This window comes from Siphateles boraxobius, unplaced genomic scaffold (assembly GCF_051911475.1).
Source record: "Siphateles boraxobius isolate OS27281-9 unplaced genomic scaffold, OSU_SipBor_1 65, whole genome shotgun sequence".
Lineage (NCBI taxonomy): Eukaryota > Metazoa > Chordata > Actinopteri > Cypriniformes > Leuciscidae > Siphateles > Siphateles boraxobius.
In genome coordinates, this window is record NW_027509192.1 from 20286890 (window position 1) to 20304003 (window position 17114).

General features: G+C 39.1%; 1 protein-coding gene across 3 annotated transcripts in view; it reads left to right on the top strand.

Annotated features, from left to right (window-relative positions):
- Positions 1 to 5465, top strand: part of ccdc136a (coiled-coil domain containing 136a) — a 55631-nt gene extending 50166 nt beyond the window's left edge. For all 3 annotated transcript variants that reach the window (XM_077209939.1, XM_077209941.1, XM_077209940.1), the window contains 2 exons: positions 4597 to 4664; positions 5003 to 5465. The gene's annotated coding sequence lies outside the window, so the exon portion shown is untranslated. The remainder of the gene's footprint in view (positions 1 to 4596; positions 4665 to 5002) is intronic.
- Positions 5466 to 17114: the final 11649 nt, after the last annotated feature.

Genomic DNA, 17114 nt, shown 5'->3' on the forward strand with positions numbered 1-17114 from the left:
GTTGGTGCATTAAAAGTATGTGCAAAGTTTCTGCGCTGAAAGTTCAACGTAAGCAGAGATATCGTCTTTTAAAAATCAGGAAGTTTAATGCCTACAAAAACGACTCGAATGGGACTACAACGAGATACTCTCGGGTTTTATACGTAACTAACCCATAACCAACCCTCCCTCCGGAATATTCAAAAAAGGGGGCGTGGCCAAATTTCTGCTGCTTTGTCGAAGAGGAAGAGTTATAGTGGTGAGCAGTAGCCATTCCGTCGAAAGTGTGTTATTTTCACCCAGCTGTCCGGTCTTCTGTGTTCGGGCTTCCTACGGACGCTGTATTTCGTCAACAATGGCTACAATTTACACGTCCTTCTCAAAAAATTAGCATATTGTGATAAAGTTCATTATTTTCCATAATGTAATGATAAAAATTAACTTTCATATATTTTAGATTCATTGCACACCAACTGAAATATTTCAGGTCTTTTGTTTTTTTTAATACTGATGATTTTGGCATACAGCCCATGAAAACCCAAAATTCCTATCTTGTATGTATAAAGTTCAAAAAATTATATGTAATCGCAACAGCAAACTTCAGCTGCTGTTATCAGATGTTTTCACGTTCTGTTGGCATTTTAACACAGTTGCCACATGTACACCTAAAGAAAACGATACACAGAGTAAACTAAGTTTTGTGAATAGATAAACGGTTGTTCATTATATCGACAAAACAATAACTTTAAAAAACGGTATTACTCAGTCATTTATTCAGTTATATTAAACATTTAATCAGGAGAAAACCGTATCTCAAAAGCTAACAAGAAGCAGTAGCATTTTCAAATAACAGCGTATCGAAATTCTTATATAATAATAGTAGAATATAATAATAATAATGATTCAAAAATGTACCATTCAGAAACGTTTTGTAAGAGCCGTGTTTGGGGAGGTTCTGCTTGACTCTCTTCATTGCTGCTTTCTGGGTCCGATTCTGGCTCAAGCTGATACGCAGTATTGACACCATTATTTACATTTGACCGGAGCACATGCAGCTTTCGCCTGTAAAGGTAATGGGCGGTGAAGTTTCCGCCACGCAGTTTAGCCAATTGCAACACAGTCGGCCCAACTAACCAATCTGAACCCATTGCCTGTTTCTGAGGGAGTGGTTTCATAGAATCAGGAAGTCAACCGGTCGTTCAATTGACAGAGGAGAAAGCGGCTTACAATAAAGATGAAATTTATGAAAAATAAGGCTTTAAAAAAAAAAACACGAACACATTTTATATTGTACCCCATTAACACAGTCATGCAAAGAAAAAAGCAGTAAACCACCCCTTTAAAAACTAAACACGTTTAAACAACACAAGAATAAAAAACAACAACTAATTTTTAAATGGCTTTTCGTCAAGGTTGTTTAAAATAAACAAGTGCAAGTGATCACTAGGTGTCTACGCGGAGACAGGTGTTAGATTGTTTCAAAGCCTCGACACAATACGGCACATTTGTTTCAGTGTTTCACAAAGCCTCAATCTGCCCAGCACTACGAATGGCTGAAGCTGAAGGCAGACAACTGAAGGTTGAATTGTACAGGTGAGTGTCTCTCAGGTGAGTGTTTCTCGGGTGAGTTTGGCTCAGGTGAGTGTCGCTCAGGTGAGTGTCAGCTTTGAACAATGAGACCTGACAATGTGTGTGCATGTATGGAGTGTCCTTATATCTGGTGCCGAGTGGATGAGGTAAATAGTGACAGCTGGTGATGATTGTGGAATGCATCCAGGTAGTGGACCAGGAAGGATTCTGGGAGATTTAGTGCGGAAGGTGACAGGGATTGTGATTTAGGATTGTGACATTTTTTTAAATTAATCTTTATTAATAAAATTTGTTCAATGATTTTGTATTAAAAGAGGGCCTGCTATCCAAATTAATGAGAATCTCATTATGCTAATTTACAGAAATATAGGGAAGGTCAGTGATGATTTCAATTAAACGTTAGCAGTGGGATATGACAGGTGCAAAGAAAACAGACCTTCCAGGGCATGTTGATTTAGACATGATTGTGTGCTCACCAAACGACAGTAAATTAAGTAAAATCATTATTCCTAATCATCACTCACCAATAGGTTGATGACTTCACGTGTTTCTTATGCTATTTTGAAATCCATTTCACATGTTATCAAACTCTGCGCACCACATGATTAAACATTAAGGTCAAGGACACCTTTGCCCTTTGGCTTCCATATTTAGGATGTCGCTTTTTTGCTTTAATGACAGTAGCACTTGTGCTGACATGGACAAAACCTGATGGTCCAGCATGATTTGAGAACGTAACAAAGAGCATCTTGGGTCCCACTTTATATTAGGTATCTTTAACTACTATATGTACTCACATTTAAATTAATCATTTGATATAATGCACTTACTGTGTACATACATGTTTTATTTTTAAAAAAATACAGTAAAAATGTATTTTAAAATGTCCTTGTTGCATATGTTACATGCACTTAATATAGTATTAACGTCTGGGTTACTATTGTAACCCCTGTTCCCTGAAGGAGGGAACGTAAACGTTAGTCAGAACTGAACTGACGAATTGGGATCTCACTTCAGAATCCAATCATCTTCGAGTTTAATTAAATGAGCCAATGCACATTGGTGTGTGAGATTTGAATTGCAAACGAAGCTACTTCTTCCTCATATAAGGAAGAGTGGATGCAACGCGCATTCAGGTTTGTGTTGAGACTATTGGATAACACTGGGAAAGCGCACCTATGGAAAGGGATGCTACGGAGACCACATACTGTATCATGTGGGAATTTACATGTATATGGACTGGCCAACAGGGCAGTACTATATATAGAAGGTCTCTGGAGTAGCTCCGGCCTAGTGATGGGGGAGTCAATACCGGCAGAGACTTCGAGGCAAATGCGTGCCTCATAGAGGACGCTCTCGCTGAAGTGATGGTGTCTATCATCCAAGTCCTATCCAGAGACCACACATGGAGGTTACAGAGGTCTGGATGCAAGAGCCAAAGCGTCTCCAGGTGCAAAAAAAAAAAAAATTAATAAACAAATAAATAAATACATTTGTATGATATAATATTACAATCTAGTCCATATTCAATATTAAAAATAGTGCACTTTTCATTCAGTCCCTAGCTGGACTGCCTGGGGATAGAGTCTCCATTCTCCCGGAAGCATAGGTTGTCATAATAGCTCGTTGGCTGCACGACTGGAATATGAACGGCATGAAAGCGACCTCAGATGTTTCTGACTGCAAAGAAAGAGATGGCGATTGATGTACATACCGGTCACAGTGATGTCTGTACAGAGCTGTACGTACTTGCTTTGAAGCAGTGATTTGAAGCGGCCCAGAGCAAGCCGTACTGCTACCAGCTTAAGGCAGTTGATGTGCCAATGCAGTCGGGGTCCTGTCCAAACGCCTGAGGCTGCATGCCCGTTGTACGTGGCTCAGCAGCTAGTGGTGAAGGTATCTGTTGAGACAACAGCATGCCTGGACACTTGTTATAGGGCAAGGGTAGGCAATTCGGTCCTAGAGAGCCGCTGTCCTGCAGAATTTAGTTCCAAACCTATTCAAACACACCTGAACAAGCTGATCAATATCTTCAGGATTACTAAGGCTATAGGCAGGTGAGTTTTTTTCAGTGTTGGAGCCAAACTCTGCAGAACAGCGGCTCTCTAGGACCGAACTTGCCTACCCCTGTTCTAGGGGAACTCCTGCCCGAAGAAATGAAGGGTCTGACTAAGGGCTGAAGGTTTGGCAACAGTCCAGGGTGGTTGTAACCCGGTGCGTGACGCCTTGCCATGCACATCTCGGTACTCGGCTGTGAAGCCAGTGTTGAAGTGGCCTCATACAAAGCAATCTGAGCGGCGTTACTGCGGCTGCGGATGCCATATTCCCCAGGAGCCTCTGAATTAGTTTCAGTGGAGCCACCGTCCTGCCCTTGAGCGAGTTTAGGCAGTTCAGCACCGATTGAGGCCGTTCCTGCATGAGGCAGGATGTCAGGTTGACAGAGTCCAAAACTTGACAGGGTCAGAACTACCGTCATGGAGCTCTTTGAGTGCCTTGGCCTGGTATACTTGCAGGAGGGCCATGGCATGCAGGGCAGAGTACTACAGTTTTTAATGTAAGTACATAGTAGTTAAAGACAGTTAATATAACCTGGGACCACATCTTGAGTTTTTCAGTGCAAGAACGGAACCTTTTGAGTACACATGGTCAGTGCCACAAATTTGATATTGACCTAGAAATAGTGCAATATCATAAATATTGAATCCCAGATATATTTTCTACATAGTGAGATACATATAGCTAGGTGAACATTCATAAATATTTATATACTGTGTGTTTGAGCTTAGCTGGAGACTAATGATCACTCATTTATTCTAATCTATTATAAAATCTATTATAAAAATGAACAAATTAATAAACAAATAAATAAATAAATGTGTATGATATAATATTACAATCTAGTCCATATTCAGTATTAAAAATAGTGCACTTTTCATTCAGTCCCTACTTTTGTTCTCAGTCTCCATGCTATTTCTTTCCAAGATATCAGTCATGTCATCCTCACCCAGTTTCTCTTTTCCTTTCTAGGAATGATGCTCATATAAACCATTGATTTGTTGCTGGCTGTCTGAACTATATCTTATAAAGAACAAAAGGTAACATTAAACATAGAGATTTTGTTGTTTATATTTTGGTCTTAATGGTGTTTTTTTATGCTATGTTTTGTAAAAACAAACTTTATGCTTTCTTGCTTTTTCTTGCTTTATGTTTTTATGAGTTGAGTAAATTAGACATTGTCATATTGTTATATATTTATTTATTTTGTTTATTATAACAAATGATCTTGCTTTGACATCAGGAAATACTTTAAAATAATAGTCTGATCAATGAGAAATGTGATTTATTGTGTGCCAGATTATTAACATGCAAATTACTTTTTTCTTACCTACGTATGTTCTCCCCTGATGACAACCACAAACATCAATATGATCAGCACTCATCACAGCCTCTACAATAACTTCTGGAGCTCTGTTTTTTATGTGTCCTTTTGTCTTTTCGCAATAATAACCAAGACAAAAAGTTCCCACTACAGATCACTTTTTTTCAGCCTGTTCTGAATCGCACATGACTGCTCTTGCTAGAAATCAAAAACAGTGACCGCTTACCTCTGTTATATTCTCTATTACAATTTTTCCTATAATATTTCACATGTGCTTTATATTAGTTTAGCAAGTAAGTTTTAATGATGTTTTTGATTTATTCACCATGGCTTCTGATTGTGTTGTGTTGTAGGCTTAAATATATTCAATTTCCTGATAAGACTACATTGATGAATTCTTCCTAATACGAGATGAAGTGCAAGAAATATATTAATTGTAACAGGCCAAAACAAGCACTGTTAAGGACGTCCTCCTGAAGTTTGTGAAAAATTAAAATAAAATAATTACTTTTAAAAATACTTAGTTATACTATTATATAAACAAGTATAAAATAATACTTACTTATAAAAATAGTTATTTTATACCTTATGTATTATTTTATGAAATTTTACACAATGCAATTGGTTTGCAATAACTGCTACAATCTGTTCTTTTTATATTTGTATGCATGTTACCGCATGAGGCAACACTATATAGTGCCATAAATGATTGTATTTAGATTTGTACATTGATGAGAAAATATATTACAACAAAATACCCCCTTAATTGTGAACTGAACATCATTAGTCAACAAACAACGTACATCATTTAACTGTGGCATGCATTTAGTTCATAAACTCCCAAGGTCACTGATGTAAGGTAAATGTAACCTCATATTTAGTAAATAGTTCAACAGCTTACAGAAACCACTTTAGTGAAGATATGTCAGGCTACAGGATCTAAATTAAACTGAGGTTGGGTTGTTTCCTCAAACACCTGCTGAAAATGTACCATCTTTACATTCTTTGGATCATTGACACATGAACCAAATTCTGTAGTTTTCAATAGGGTTCTACGGATGGCCATTTATAAAGGGTCAATTAATACAATGTTCCAGTCAATTAAACCTTAACAAATCTTTTCTTAAGTCATCTGAAATCTCTTTTCATCATGCTGAAACAGAACGACATTATTTTGCAGGTTATCAAGTTTTGTCATATCTGACCTGACCTGTTTGGAAACTCTTTATCAAAGCCTTATTATCAAGAAAGTTCACATATTTTTACTTTTCCTATCAATGACCTTGATTGTTTAAGCCCTTTGTTATATACAGATAGAATATAATTTATATAACATGAACACTTTGATGTGGTGTCAATGACTGACACTGGAGTTCGCACCTGCGAGGCCCAAACCCCTCTGATACTTTGAGAAAAGGCCAATGAGAATTGGCAAATGGAATTCCACTCCCCTAAACATACGGATATAAAAGTGAGACCGCGTGTATCACTCAGGCAGGTTTGTGCTGGGGAGCCAAGTCATATATGCACAAGCCCCATCCATTTATCCTATGGAAAGGAAGTGAATTGCTGGTGTGATGGCGCATTACAGTGGTCTTGCAGAGTCACCTCAGTTGCTTGTCCAGGTCCTTCTGTGATGAACAAGGCTGCAGCATTGCACATCACATTGTTTCTCCTGGATAACTTTGACAGTGTGTCACATGACACACCTGATTTCTCATTCTGGTCTCTGGATGAGGAACAAATATGGATAGGACTCGGCTGGACTTCCACCCAAGGGTGCAGTAGCTCAGTCTGAGTCTGATGCAGAGTTGGCAGCCATGCTTTTCTGGACTGCCATGGCTGGATGATTGGTTTCTGGGTTCGGGGTGGTGTATACGGATGTTCCACAGGTGGAGTGTGCGGTTGCTGTGCATTTATGCCCACAAAATACTGCTAGCTGGTGGAATGCTCCCAGACTCTCACCCAGGGCCTGTAAGTATACTTTGTCTTTAATGGCGAAGGTTTACAGTGCTGCTGGACAAGCCACCTCCACCCTGCATGCCATGGCCATCCTGGAAATCCATCCGGCCAAAGCTCTAGAAGAGCTGCAGGAGGGTATTTCTGAGCCGGGACTGATGCAGGAACTGTGCTCTCCGAGCAACGAAGGTTTCTGCGCAGGCTCTGGGCCAGGTGTTGTTCAACATAGTGGTCCAGGAGGGCCATCTCTGGCTTAACCTTGCTGAGATGAGGGAGGTCAACAGAATCCACTTTCTTGATACCCCCATCTCACAAGGTGACCTCACTGTTGAGGAATCGAGGACTCTGCAGTGCCACATCAATTCGATGCCAGGCCCAGTACTCATGATCCATGTCCTTTCAGGTCTGCCCGTATACTTAGGCTAGGTGCTCCATATATAGTGATTCCCTGATGGTAATCCCATATGATGTATTGTCCACGATACGGTTTTCCTAACAGTAAACCTGTATCTTCCCCTTGGCAAAGCTTCATCTCTGCTGCCAGTTGTTGCGTTTGAAGTAGTTCCTTCCTTTTGTGATGTATTCTCCAGATATTATCCTCCCTTAGGGCAGGATGTGGTCTTTGCAGTGTTCTTTCTCCCATCTAGGAGAATGAACGCTCCCCAGCGCTGATTCTGGTCTACACAGCTCTGAGAGTCCCCGTGTTACGAAGGACTACACAGCTTGCATGGGGTGTTGGGTAGGTTATAATGTTGCAAGTACATTTGTCACCTGCATCCGCACCGCCAAAACCTTGTAACTTGGTTCAGGTGTTGTAGTTTTTTCCCCAGGGGATCCATAGTGTCAGTCATCTACACCACGTCCAAGTGACTGACAGATAGGGAACATCCATAGACAGTAAAATAAATGGACACAGTGACCCCATTGATTTCAACGGAGAAGACTGAAGCCCGATTATTGCACTTCCTGTCTGATGGCTGAGCGACTGCGCAGGCTCAAACTGAGCTTGACGACAGTCTGACAATTGTAAATCTTCTAGTAGCTGTGCCAAGACAAATCTGAATCACCCAATTCCTCAAAAACGTTGTTGAAATATTTTGTCCCGTCTCTATCTATGGGCTTCTCCCTTGACTTTATGCCTCTATGTCCCCTGATTGCCTCATAGACAGTAAAAGATTGACTGCGAGCTTCTCCTCCAGTCTATACGGCAATGTCTCTATTGTGCGACAGAAATTTGCGTGGTTATGACGCAATCTTTAGCCTATTTTTACAAAAACGGCTTCTACGGGGCCATAACGTAAGATACAAAGTAATGGAGCCTTTTATACATTGTCGTGTTTCTTTAGAAATAAATAATGGACAAATGAAGTCTATGGACGCCTCAGATGTAAAGCTATTCGCTGTCAATGTGATGCCAAAATGAATGGGAGTCAATGGAATGCTAACAGCAGGTGAAGTTCTGCTACAATGGCGGCTCCCGCGAGGCTTTAGTTTCCGGCTGATGGATTAACCCCTTGGGAACATCTCGGTTACTATTGTATCCTTTATTCCCTGATGGAGGGAACGAGACGTGGAGTCCCTCTTGCCACAAGTCTAAACTGCCCAATGAAATGTGACACTGTCTCGGCTCCTAAGCATAAACCTGAATGAGGGATGCATGCTGTCTCCCTTTTATATCCGTATTTCCAGGGGAGTGGCATGCAAAATTCACTCACCAATTCACATTGGCCTTTTTGCAAAGTATCAGAGGTGTTTGGGACTCACAAGCGCGACCCCTCAGTACGTCTCGTTCCCTCTCTCAGGGAACGAAGGTTACAATAGTAGCCGAGACATTCTTGGGTCAGCCAAAAGTCAGCTGAGATTATTAAAGCATAGCAACAAATAGAATTATTATTATTTGTATTATTATTATCATTATTAATAGTATTATTCAGTTGTCACAGTGGTACCAAAACAGTTGTATTTAAATATGTAAAATTTATAGAATATTTGTAGACTTTGAATAGTAATAAACAGTAGATGAACCTTTAGGTTTAATGGTGATTAATGTGGTGTTAAATGAACAATTAACTGAATTCCACCTTATCCATACATTTGATGAAGACAAACAAATAACGTTCCATCCTTCCAAAATATTTATGTGTGTTTCTACAAATACGGGCACGTGTTGTGCTGTGGACACTTTTAACAAATAAACTCTTTAAACACACTCTTCATAATTACACATTTCATTTCTACACTCTCAATGTCCAATTCTCCTGTGATTTTTTATAAAAAATAATATAAAATGTTTGTATAACATCTGATTTTTTCCCCCTGAAACATCACAAATTTCAAGAAAAAAAGATCAACTGTAAAGGCTACTTTCATTTTGTATCCTAAATGTAATCATATTTTTGCATTATGAACTGGTATTATGCCTCAACAAGGGACAGTATAGTAATCTGTGTAAAAGATTATATAAATCATTTTCACACAATAAAAATGGTTTGTAATTTCAATCATTTGTATTTTGCTCTGTGTTTGGATGTTTTTAATGTAAATGTTCATATTTTATGAATTCTAAGGAAAAGCATAAAACAAATATATATATATATATATATATATATATATATATATATATGTGTGTGTGTGTGTGTGTGTGTGTGTGTGTGTCACAGGAATCCTCCCCACCAGCCATCACTCACTCAACACCTGGGGCACGTTCAAGCTCAAACCACACAACGTTTTGCTATGGTTTCCGGGTTGAACGACATGGTGTGCAACGGGGTTTGAGATACGTTTTATCTTGTTTGGTGGGTGTGTCAAAAATGTCAGCCCAATCAGCAGCAACATGTAAATAAACCACACTCATTAAACCTCATTAAAGAGACAGGGCAATGGGTCCAAATAAAAGGTCCAAATAAAGTAGTTTACAAATGTGTCCGCTGCAGCTCGGTATACGCAATAATTGAAGATATTAGAAGATATGTTTGTTGTAAGAGTTTTATATTAAAAACATAGCATATCAACAGTGATCAGCAATAATGATACGCTTAATACTCACAATTAAAATAATAAGGTCACATAGATCATAACACAGTCTCGGAGGTAAGAAGTGAATTATCCGTCACCTGAAATGTTTGTCTTTTCATCCTGAAATTCGAGGCAAATTTTGGATCTCAATAATTAGGAACCACAGTTTCCACAAATGCCTTCACTTGATTGGGATGTTCTCTTTTATTCTGGACGGCAAGGGCAGTGACTGTAACATCAAACGTATTTTGCAGTATTAAACACGTATTTATACAGATTTCATCAGGCTCTGAAAATTCTTCAAAACACAAAGAATGGCCTTCTCAGCTGCCATAGTTGCAACTCTTGCGTCATCAGAACAGGGTGATCAACGCACCACCGTTTCCATTTAAAAAATGTTTTGGAACGTTTTGTCGGGGCTGAGCGCACCCTGATCACCCAGCTCCACCCATCCAATCCTAGTCTCAGCCTCAGACGTCATGCCCACGAACCGTTGGCTGAACGTGTGATGCATTTGGCAAACTTTTCTGGAAACACTTCAGGAGTTTTGAAGTCGCGATCTGATTGGTTGAAATCTACAGGATGTCCGGGAGACGTGAGTGTTCTGTTCTTTATCGGTCTGCCTGGAAACAAATGCCTTGACGCCAAAACCACATGGCAGAAGAAAGCCGTTGTGTTTACAACTGTTACAATGAGCACTTACCAGGATCAACTAAACAATGTATTTTCAAAAGTATGAGAAGTTCACGGCTCCATTGATGCAGTAAATTTGTACAAGGTTCTTGAATTAAAAATTTATTAGATGCATGCCAGTCTGTTATTGTAGGGACATCGACATTGTATTGTCACGCCCCTAAATATGATGCGGAACAAAACAAACTGTGATTAGTTGCGTTACATGTCAGTCAAACATCATCTTGAGCGATCCTTGGCCAAGAAATGCTGCAATAGAGTCCAGACCTCCTGTCGTCAGTCTGAAGGTTTGGCTATGCGAGACTAATCCGATCCCAATCACCCGAATTCTAACGAAATGCACCTGCACCAGTTCATTAACTCACCCTTCTTAAACCACTCTTCAAACTGTGAGTCTGGTCTCGTTGTTGCTACTACGCTTCAATTCACCTGGCTATCCTACCTGATACCCATTGACCAGTCTTGCCCATTTTCAGTCATCCTTCTTCTGCCATCCGTCATCTGTCTCCTTCACCCAGAGCTTTATGCTCTCATCTCTCTCTGCAAAACAGGAAAGACTGTCTCATATTGACCATTAATCCAAGCTTGCTTGCTTCATCGCTCCAAACCTGCAAATAAATTTACCAACTTGTTGAATTACCTGTGTTGTCTCCTTCTGTTGGTAACAGTGTGTATGCGTGTGTATGTGTGTGTGTGTGTGTGTGTGTGTGTATATATAATTTTGGTCACACTTTAGTCCAATTCTCACTATTAACTAACTATTAACTACAACTTTTGCCTCAGCAAACTCCTAATTACTGCTTGTTAATAGTTAGTAAGTTAGTTAGTAAGTTTAGGTTTGGGGTAGGATTAAGAGATGTAGAATATGATTATCAATATGTGCTTTATAAGTAATAAACAGCCAATATCCAAGTAATATGCATGCTAATAAGTAACTATAGTTAAAGGGGACCTATTATGCCCATTTTCACAAGATGTAAAATAAGTCTCTGATGTCCCCAGATTGTGTATGTGAAGTTTTAGCTCAAAATACCCAACAGATAATTTTTTACAGCATGTTTAAATTGTCATTTTTTGTGTCTCAGAAAAACGCACCGTTTTAGTGTGTATCCCTTTAAATGCAAATGAGAGCAGCTGCTGCTGGCCCAGAGGGCGGAGCCTCACAAGCTCGTGCTCGCCCTGTCCCAAATGGCACACTCCGGACTTGTGGACTTCCTCAGAGTCCACACTTCGGTGACGTCATGTAGTGCAGACCTATAGCGCGAGTCCGCGAGGGCTCACTGAGAGGTATTTTTGGGACAGACTCGATCGTCACGCCGGAAACAGGAAGAAGGTCTCAGCTCAGATGTCGAAGCTGAATAAACTTAAAGGTCATCTCATCAGTCCCTTTATTAAAAAATATCACAAATATCATTAAAAAAATTACAGTCTTTAGCATCGAGAACAGGATTTCGAGAACAGGACTTATGTCCATGTGAACTACACAGCCTGCTTTTACAGTTCTATAATTGTATATGCCACCTGGGCATTAGAATAGATGTCATGGTTATGTAAAGGATCAATACAGTTGTACATAATAATACATAATGTTCAATTTTAACACAAAATTAAAATGTAAATGAGTTTAAGGAAAATGTATAGGTTTCAATATTCATACTATGTTTATATTACTCAGTAAAGCCATGACATTCGGTTCTATTTATGTAATGAATCATAATGCGATCGTATTATTTAACACGCTATTATTATGTTTGAGATATCAACCACTGCTCGATAATGTTTGTAAACCGTAAGTAACAACTAAAATGTACGCCTATCATAAAGCCATGTCAACAGTCCGTGAGCGAAATCTCTTCCCATCCGTTTTCTGATTGGCATTTTGCAGGGATTCCTGGGTAGTTAAAGTGCGTGGAGCCTGCATCCATAGACATCATATAGAGACTAGATGCCCTATTGGCGCTCTGGCGCAAGAAATGCGGCCGCCATCTTAAACCGGTCATACTCCTATTTGCGTTGCATAGCAGCAGCAGTGGATGCCAGAGCGCGGTGCAGCATATTCCTGCTCAAATCGGCGGACCATCACTCGGGGATTACTTTTCACAAGTAAGATTAAACATTTAACATTACCGTACTATTGGTTGTATTTTGTGAAAGAATATTCAATGTGTCCTGTATCGTAGCTACGTGTATGACCTTTGCAGCAAAAAAGCTTGTATTCAGTGAGATATGATTAATTAAATGCGCTGAAAGCTCATTGCACCTGCCAAACAGATTACACTGAGCGGAGCGGGTGACCGGTTTAAGATGGCGGCCCCACGGCTCGTCCGCGCCAATAGGCAGTAGCGGTCGATAGGGCGTCTATCTATATGATGTCTGCCTGCATCTATGCGGGCTTCGCGGAAGACCGCTTCAAGGGTACAAAGGGGGCGCTGCTGAGCATACTTCAGAGCGTTAAAATGCTAAATGGGACGGCCTACGGACTCAGACTCGGCGAGCACGCGCAATTTAAGTCCACGAGACCGAAAGTCCGCATGAAGTGCGCCATTTGGGACAGGGCCAGTCAGGACAATCTCATCTCACGGAATGATATCAGAACATAAACTCTCAGTAGTGTGTTCATTTCGACCCGGAGTCGGACAATGATCCCCACAGAGCCAGATAATGCTGTATGGAGATAGAACAGGTACAGTCTAGTTTAATTACGGTTTTATAACTTATTTTTCCATCTTGCTTTTATCCACGTTGTGTTGTAAAAATGTTGTAAAAATATACTGATGAGTTCAATGCAGTTTATTGTACATCACACAAAAGATGAAGCGTCAATTTCACTTCAGAAAATCACTGTAAGAGCTGAATAAACACTGTATAAGAAGTCCGTATTAAAGTCTTATCCATAAACTCTCTCCCTCTCCCTTTCATTATTTATTATCAACATAACGTTACACAGCGAAGTACAAAAAACACTCTTTACAACTAACAGTAAACAAATAGGCTACACACCTTTTCAGGGGGTGCTTAATAAACTGGTAAACTCAACTGTAACCGTTACCTATGAACTGTAATAAAGTGCCCACTCTCACTTTCATTACTGCGATGATCAATAATGTTAGGTCTATCGCTCCAGTAAATAAATAGAGCTATGAGGATTAATACATCCAGCTACACAACATTCTCGTCGGTGCAGCAATGGTGGATGTGTACAACTCTCAACTCGCTGTGAACTCGATCAGGGCGCTTCTATGTTAGAACGGCAGTGCCTGTCAACACTCGGGGCGGGGCCTGTGGCTTTAGTGACGTCACTGGAGCCGCATTCGGAAAACAGGTTGTTGGGAGACACTGCTTATGATTTATGGGGATTTAAGAAAAAGGAGTGGGTGGATTTTTATCACTGCTGGGTGGTTGTGTACACACACTGCCATCACTAATTTATGTCCAAACACCATGCAAAAGTGAATTTTGCCTAATAGGTCCCCTTTAATAGTGAGAATTGGACCGTATACTAAAGTGTTACCATAATTTTAATACACAAGGCAATCAGAGTATTTAGACAGACCATATATATTTATACATTTGTTTATATGATCATGCATGAGAATAATAATCAAATAATAATACATTTATTTGTGTAGCGCTTTTCACAGTACAAATATTTTCAAAGCAGCATCATAACTGTAGAATCTAACTGCAGCAGTTTAACGTTTAATAACAAAGAAACTCAAAACAAAATACTTGGAACAAAATTTGAACACAAATTAACTGCAACAGAACAACCATCACAAATCGACAAGGACAGACGATGAATTGAAAGAAGCACATATAAAGAAAGAAGCATATAATATGACCAGACAAACTAATCAACTAAATGATTAAAAGGACACAGAACTTAAACACATGACAAACCCACCCAAAACAGAAACAAACCCTTACAGTAACACAGTGCAGGGATTTTCTCTTGAATTTTTTTTCAAATGAAGTGGTGCAACATATCTGTTAGTATTAGTGTTAATACCATTGCTTCACATTCAAGAATAAAAACTGGATATAATTAGCACTAAGATTACATTAATTGTTTTACAGGCAGGATTGTCCAACAACAAATAGAGATATCTAACTCTATAACAACTTCTTAAACTTCTTGAAGACTTTCTAAACACCTCTTTTGTGTATTGTGCTATATATGTGTATGATACTGAAACATATTAAATGTAACTTTCTTTTAGATGTTCTTTTAGGATCTTCTGAAAAATAACACTAGAATTGCTAGAAAGTGAGGTATCACATTCATCATGTGTTTAAGATTCAAAAGAAATATGAGACTTCCTGGATGACACTGCAAACTTCACTACACTGATATTTATTTATATGCTTGGAATTTAGTGTCATAAATTGTCATATTAAATTCAAGACAAGAATTCATGCTGGCAGGTATGTTGACTCAGGCTCTACTTTTACATTTCTGCTGGAACATTAGGTCAGACTAAGGCATAAGAAGACAAATTGTGGAGTTCAATCTCGTCAAGCTGGAAGACCATCTGAAACCAGCTGAGACCAGCAATTGTTGGGAAGTGTTTTTTCCCCAACAAGGAAGAGCTACTTATGATCCATCTTTAAAGTACCTTGGCAAGAATCTGTGTTTGTGAACCCTTTAAAAATATCTACATAGGTTGCTCATAAAATGTGTTCTGGTCTTTATCTAAGTAACTAAGTAACTATAGACTTACACAATCTGACTAAACTAAAAACTCACGAACAGTAGGCCTACTTTTCAGAATTGTATTGAAGACATAGAGTGATCTTTGGAGGATGCCTGCTTACCTTGACCAGTGTGCCTTGTCACTGAACATTCAAAGAACACAATGTGCAATCCTAAAATAGGCGAGAAAGAACACAAAGATAACAGCAAAGACTACAAACAGCAAAACCTACAAACTGCAGAATTCTTTGTTCATTTTTCCGCTATCAGAAAACACTGAAAGGAGAACACATATGGAAACCGTTGCTGTCTAGCATATCTCACATGTTTGGCCAAGACCACCTGATGTCCCACAAATCATCTGCGAAAATGTTTTGCGCACAGTTGAGAAAAAAGAACACTGTACACCAACACCAAACCCTCAACTTTGTCACATAGCAGAAGGGGCATCAGGGTTTAGAGCTGCTTACCTCAGGGCCTGGACGCTTCACAATCACTGAAAGAACAATGAATTCAAAAGTGTATAAACACATTTTACAGGTAAATGCCAAGACGGCAGTCCATTACTTCAACCTTTAGAGAGGCTGTGTGATGCAACATGACAATGATCCAAAGCAAACAAGCAATCAACAAAAAAAGAATGGCTGAAAAAGAAGAAAATGTGTTCACCTGAAGCCAGAAAATGTGTTTACCTGAAGCCAATTAAGTTACTCAATTCTAGTGCACTTACTTTGTCCAGCCTGCCTTATCAACGATCACTCAGTGTCTTCAATAAAACTTTTAAAAGTATAATTGTTTGTTTGTTCTAACAAGTCTTTTGTGTATCAACATTAATAATAAAATCAGTCAGTGTGTTGACCAAATTTTGTCTGAAAAAGAAACCACAGTCTTATCATTTTATTGTCTCTTACAAGATAATATTTTATTGTACCTGGAATTTTGGGTTAAAAACACATTTTAATGAGCATGTGAAATGCAGGTTTAATCATTTGGGGTGTCACTGATTTGTCAGTAAGTCAGAAGTGTTTATCTAAATCTGCCATGCTGAGTCACTTTGTCTGGTCATTGCTCTACACAGAGGGGACAGCCCAAAAATACACATTGGTGAACACAACACTATTGCAACTCAAGACATATATAATCAGAGACTATAAATGAACAAGAACATTGACCTTCGTAGAACATTTCAAGATGAAGTAACAAATCTTGACATACACAATCTGCTACATGTTTGCATTTTTTTCCTAATAAAACATAATTGATTCGCTTGAGACTATGTGATGTTTTAGGCAACATGATGTTTTACTTTGACAACTTGGCACTCATTTGCTCCCTAAACAGACCAATATCAACTGCTGTCACATTACCAAACCACAGTAAAGTGCGAGAGCACATGCCATGCTCTGACTGGATTAAAATTTGAAAGCATTTTCTGTCACGTGACAACTGATACCAGTCACAGTTTAAAGGCTTGGGCAGAGGGATCCCAATGTCCTTATAAAAAGCACGTAACATTTAAGTATTGGGTTGATAACTTTTTTTTAAGACAACTGACAGTGAATGAACAAGATTTCTGACTGATCTTGTTACAAGCGTATTTAATTTATAATTTGTATAGAAATACAACTTCTGCTTGAAATTTCAGAAAACATGCAAATTTTACATGCACAGTAAAAAGGTTTGTAGGTGTAAACTAATGTAAGAGAGTAGCGTAACACAACCAAAAATTGACAAGACTCGACAACAATGAACAGAAACAAGGGAACTTACAGGCGCAAAGCTGACAGTGATGAAGATTCAAATCAG